Source organism: Phalaenopsis equestris, unplaced genomic scaffold (assembly GCF_001263595.1).
Source record: "Phalaenopsis equestris unplaced genomic scaffold, ASM126359v1 Scaffold000485, whole genome shotgun sequence".
Lineage (NCBI taxonomy): Eukaryota > Viridiplantae > Streptophyta > Magnoliopsida > Asparagales > Orchidaceae > Phalaenopsis > Phalaenopsis equestris.
This window is the reverse complement of record NW_018164926.1, coordinates 97,923-103,635: the sequence shown is the minus strand read 5'-3', so window position 1 is coordinate 103,635 and position 5,713 is coordinate 97,923. Positions and strand designations below refer to the sequence as shown.

The 5,713-nt window shown below is 34.0% G+C and overlaps 1 long non-coding RNA gene across 1 annotated transcript; it reads left to right on the top strand.

Moving 5' to 3' along the window:
- The first annotated feature begins 607 nt into the window (after positions 1-607).
- LOC110028036 lies at positions 608-4,393 on the top strand. The gene is made up of 4 exons (XR_002294405.1): positions 608-764; positions 3,917-3,997; positions 4,144-4,189; positions 4,376-4,393. It is a non-coding gene; the product is annotated as an uncharacterized LOC110028036 (long non-coding RNA).
- The last annotated feature ends 1,320 nt before the right edge of the window (positions 4,394-5,713 follow it).

The window sequence follows — 5,713 nt, the reverse complement described above, 5'->3', positions numbered from 1 at the left end:
TTGATGATATTTTTGATGTGATTTTAAAGATTTGAGTCTAAATGTTGAACTTTTGGTATTACATATGTAAATACATAAAAATTGTTTGTAATATATGTAAATTTCCCATAATCTCTTAGTTTGTTTTTCTTTATAAAACCACCTCCTCACTCTCAACCTGCATTATAAACAAGTTATTTCTATGATTCAAAATTGGACTTCAAGTTCATGGTATTGTACTGAAATTTCTTGTTTTTTGAAGTGAAGAATGATGGTCTTTTTTATTTATTATTATTATTATTATTATTATATACATACCACTGAATTCTTATCTATTTGCACATCTAACAACTAAACTTGAATTTTGACATGCATGCGACCTTACCTCTGGATGAAATGGTGTATTTCACTTTTAAAAAATTAGAATGATGGTATTTTTGAGGTGTTATGAAAGGTTTGGGTGTTATAAATGTAAAAAGGAATATAAAAAGTAAAGTTTTGGTGCTTGATATGTAAATACATAGGAGTTGGGTGGTATGTATATAAATGCCTTCAAAAATACATAGGAATTGGGTGGTATGTATATAAATGCCTTCAAATATTTGAACTGATGGATGATGTTTTGTTAAAAAATAATTTGATGTTTGCAGATTGACGCTACCTTTGATGTTTGGGTTCTGCCTTCTAACAAAGACAGTGAAGTTGAGCTACCGGAAATTGGTGGAAGTGATCAAGCAAGCTCCTATTTGTCTTGCTTTTTGCAAAAAAAATGAAGGGAGATTTACGTGCATACACCACTCAATTCCTATTTACAATTCTAGCACATAAATTTAGTTTTTTTACATTTAAGCCACCTTATTGATACGATCCGACGTCAAAATCGGCACGAAGTTCCACAGAAATTAGTAAAAAATAAATATTTTTTTTAATAATATGAAGAACCCAATTCAAATACAAAGGTAAACAACTACAATTCAAATGGTAGGCGATCTCTCACAATTCCTATAATTCGAAAGATAAGAAATTTCTCTCAAACTCTGAATGTAAGACTCACAATAACAAGCTCATGCATACCCCTAACTTGAAACATAATTAGTTTCTTTATACCCAACAATAACAATAATAAAAGATTAAATTGCCTTTAGGCATACAAAAAATAAAATTGCCCTTAGGCTAAGCATCGATGTAACACTTACATATTAATGGAAAGGTATATTTCATTTTTTTAAAGTTAAAATAGTGGTATTTTTATGTGATATGAAGGATATGAGTGGTAGAAATTTGAAAAGCGTAGTTTAGGTGTTAGATATGGAAATGCGTAGGAATTGGATGGCACTTATGTAAATGCCCCAAAAATAAATTGAATCAGAATATCTAGATATAATGTGTCAGGGAGGAATTGCAAAACTAGTGCTTAAAATTTAAACTGTTGAAAATTTACATACATACCACACAGTTCTTATGTATTTACATAACTTCTAGAATTTGATATTTACATGTATAACACCTTAGTCTCATAATGACAACAAAATCTATGGATAAAGGTGTATTTCACTTTGAAAAAGTTAGTAATAGTAGTCTTTTTGTTGTGATATGTTGAAAATGATTTTGCAATAATTATCTTGTTCATTTCATTAACATTTTGGCTTATATAGAACCACATAACATTTACAAATAAACTTCTATAATTCTTCTATTTACAACTAGAACCTTAAATTAGATACAAATCTTAACACTCCCCCTCGAGGTGGGTCAAAGATATTCACTAAGTCCATATTGTCACATAATCTAGTTAACTCCACTGAGCTAAGTTCTTTAGTGAGGTAGTCAGCCACCTGCTCTTCAGTAGCTACATGACTTTGTTTCAACAATCTATTATTCAACTTCTTCTTGATGAAGATTATATCAATCTCCACGTGTTTAGTTCTATCGTGTTGCATTAGGTTGTTGGTAATGTTGACAGTTGACTTGTTGTTGCACCACAACTTCATTTGAGTTCTCTAGTTCACTTCTCTAGTTCCCTTTGAGTTCAACCAACAAGGTTTTCAGCCACATCATCTCAGAAACTCCTAATGCCATGGCCCTGTACTTTGCCTCTGTTGTTTGTCTTGCTACAACTGACAGTTTTTTGCTCTTTCACGAGATCAAGTTGCCACCTACAAACATGCACCACAACTTCATTTGAGTTCTCTAGTTCACTTTGAGTTCAACCAACAAGGCTTTCAACCACATCATCTCAGCAACTCCTAATATTATGACCCTGTATTTTGCCTCTGTTGTTTATCTTGCTACAACTGACAGTTTTTTTGCTCTTTCACGAGATCAAGTTACCACCTATAAACATGCAGTATATGGACGTGAATCGTCTGTCATCTGTACAACTTGCATAGTCAGAATCACCAAAACCTTCTATTTCTACATGCTCATTCTTCCTGAAGATCAATCTCTTTTCTGACGCACTCTTCAAATATCTCAGGATCTAATACACTACATCCATATGATCCTTCCTTGGATCATGCATGTAGCGGCTCACCGCATTTACTACAAAAGAAATATCAGGTCGAGTGTGACAGAGTAGATTAGACGGTCCAACAGTCTATGGTACCTCTCACGATCAATAGGTTCTTCTGCCTCTATATTCATCTTGACCTTCTTATCAGTTGGAGAGATTGCAGGTTTGCACCCCCGCATATTTGTTTCCATGAGGAGATCTATTAATTACTTTCTCTGGAATAAGACTATCCCTTCAGATCCATGAGTCACTTCAATCCCAAGAAACTATCTGAGTTGTCCCAGATCTTTGCGTCGAATTGATTCCCCAGTTTTCCCTTCAACTGAACAATCTGTGTCTCATCATCATTGGTGACAATTATGTCATCTACATACACAACAAGTATGGTAGTGTGACCTTTTTGTCGTCGAAAGGACACCATATGGTATGCATTGATCTGCAGATATTCCATTCCTATCATCGTAATTCAAAATTTGTCAAGCAAGACTTGAGGAAACTGCTTCAAGTCATATAACGACTTCCTGGGCCTGCACACCTTGCCCACTATCTAAGATAAACTGAATCCTGGTGGTTTCTCCCAATATACCTACTACAATAGCTTCCCATGCAGAAAATCATTATTCACATCAAGTTGTTGTAATCTCCATCCACTATTGACTGCTACAGTTGGTGTCTTCACCTTGCTCATCTTTGCTACTGGTGCAAAGGTTTCATCATAGTCAATGTCATATGTATAATTGTACTCTTTTGCCACTAGTCGGATTTTATGCCTCTCCACCTTCCCTTATGGAGTTTGCTTCACCATGAAAATCCACTTACACTCAATTGCTTTCTTCCCCATTGGTGTAGTGGTACAATCTCTCATGTTCGAGTTTTATTGAGAGCTTCAAGCTCTTCATGCATTGCAGTTTTTCACTTGGGATCCTCATTAGCTACTTGCCAAACACTTGGGTATAGAGTCAGAGTCCAATGATGCAATGAACGCTCAATGTAAATGTGAGATGTTTTATTAAGAAACAAAGTTAGCAACGTCACGTTTCCACCCAAAACGATCACTATGATGTCTGGTATTGCTGCGGGAAGTCCTTCTTAACATTGGGGGGTTACGAGTAGACGAAGGATGAACAATATCACATGGGAGCTTTGAATCAAATGTGGATGGTGTAGGGGAAGAGTGGGACAAGGGATTTGTTGGCACTGCAGACTCTGTTCCCTCAGTTTGCTTATTACTCCGAGTATACACACTTAGCTCACTTTTACCCTGAATCCCACCTCCTCTAGTTTCAACCTCCTTGATTTCCATCTCCTCAGTTGATTCATCCCATATCAGAAAACTTGACTTTGTGATATATATATAAAGATGAATGTTTACATCTATTCTATTATTACATATATGCCCATTTTGACTATCATTTTATGAAGCAGGTGATATATGTAAAACCAGGATCAGAAGCTGATCTCGATTCAGTAGTGCAGGATACAATAAGGTTAATAGCCTCAACAAAGGTATAATAGCACCATCTTCAACGCTGAAACCAGCAGGACTCCTTTATTTATGGACATAAAACTTTATTTTAGATATGCAAATACGTAAGAATTGTGTGTTCTGTATGCAAATTCCCCAATTAGTCAAATGATTTATATTTTTTCAGGACACATGCTCGGAGTCATGTGAGAAATCAGCAATTACATGGCAATGTATGTGATGAGTAAGCCTTGAATGTTTGGTTCCAGCATTTTTTGTACACAATTCTTATATATTTACATATATAACACTTAGGGTCCGCTTGGTACATCTGCATTTTTTGTAAAAGCAAAAGTGAAAATATCAAAATGTTTGATGTGTAAATGCATATAATTTATGTAGTCTGTATCTGCTTGCAGGCGCTGACCAGACGAGGAGCTATGATCAGAGATGGTCTCAACTTCTTGAGCTGAAGAATGCTCTGTAATACAGAAGAAGGCATAGAACATGAAATAGAGTATTCAGAGAGTTTGTTTTCTATTTTTTACCCACCCAATTCCTGTGTATTTGCATATCTAACTCCTAAAACTTTTCCTTTTTTACATTTATATCGCCCTAATATTTTATATCATATCAAAAATATAATTCTTAGATATGGCTCATATACTTAGATAAGGGACAGATGTTGGAGTAGATTGGGGTTATGTATGTATTTTTCATAGGTTTTATCTATATATATATATATATATATATATATATATATGATATGTAGCTCTATGAGTATGTACTGAACTTTTCCGGGATAGTGAAATCGCCGCTCTGCTCTCGAGGACGTAGGCACAAATTGCCGAACCTCGTAAATCTCCTGTATTCTTTTCATTTTCTACTTCGATTTTTCGTTTCCTACTCTCTACAATAACAATTTCAACATTTAAAATCTGAAATGCATTTTTTCATGCATGGCAATATGGTATCAATGTATAAATTGAAGTTCTGTAAATACATAGGAATTCAGTGGTTTGTGTGTAAATTTTCCTTTTATTTTATTTTATTTTATTTTTGTTAGAAATTGTGCTGTCTATGTAGTTGTTACAGAAGTAATATCTATTTATATGTAAATAACAAATTAATGTGCAATTACCTTTTTATGGGTAATCATCTTTGGCTTATGTCTTTATGTTTCTCTTTTTCTCTTCCTATTAGGGCTGGTAACGAGCGGAGTTGGCGCTAGCTCGAAATTGGCTTGAATAGATTAAGTTTGGATCGAAATTGGCTTGTGATTGGTTATGTTTGGTTCCGAGCTAACTCAGCTTGAAATTGAATTGAGATGTGTTCGGCTTCAGATTGAAACAAGCAGGGTTAAAGTCGAGAGTTGTTTAGATCTATTCTAGCTCGAAACCGCCTCGAAATCGAAACAAAGTGGCTTAAATTGAGTTAGTTGTATGCTCCAAACCGACTCTTGTATTTGATTACATTTAGTATTATATATAATTTTTATAAATTAAAAATAATTTGAGCTGATCTCAAGCTAGCTTTAGTCGATCTGTATATGACTCGCAATCGACTCGAAAAAAATTTGATCCAAAGTCTTGGCTCTCAGCTCGAATCAATATTTGGGCATTTAACAATCTTATTTTATTATATATTAGAATTTAAAAATATATTAAAATTAAAAAATTTAAGTGCATGATTGTGTAAAAAAAATCTATGAGAATTATATATTATTTTATTAAATCAAGTGATTTATCATAAATTTT